The following is a 501-nucleotide window of genomic DNA, read 5'->3' on the forward strand; positions in this document are numbered from 1 at the left end:
CATAAAATAAATAAAAATAAACAAAATGTTAATAGAACTCATTTTTCACACATATGCTAATATCGTACCACATTTTGCTGAAATTTCATCCTTTTCAAACACTACAAAAATTTCAACAATTTGCGCATTTTCATCAAAAAGAGTTAATATATATCAATATTCATAAAATTGAGCAAAAATCCTCGGAATGCTAAAATACTACCAAGCAGTGGCAATTAGTACCAATTTTATATAAGAAAACTACCATTTCGGCACATTTTTTCTAGATCAGGCTCATTATCTTTACTCTTTCTCCATGTACAATTTTGCTTGTCATCTTTTTTGTCATTTTCACAAGCGGCTTTATCACTGCCGTGTCTTGCACATTCAGTTGAAGCTGCTGTACCTGTAGCTTCTTCCTTCGCTCCTGCTTGCTTTGTCTGTTTAGGTTTGCAGAAGTCTCCTTCACTCTTGTTAGTGCTATCCCATGTGCAGTTATTGTCTGCTGTGCAGGTCGCGTTT

The sequence above is a fragment of the Trypanosoma equiperdum genome, assembly GCF_001457755.1.
Source record: "Trypanosoma equiperdum strain OVI genome assembly, contig: ctg_156, whole genome shotgun sequence".
Classification (NCBI taxonomy): domain Eukaryota; phylum Euglenozoa; class Kinetoplastea; order Trypanosomatida; family Trypanosomatidae; genus Trypanosoma; species Trypanosoma equiperdum.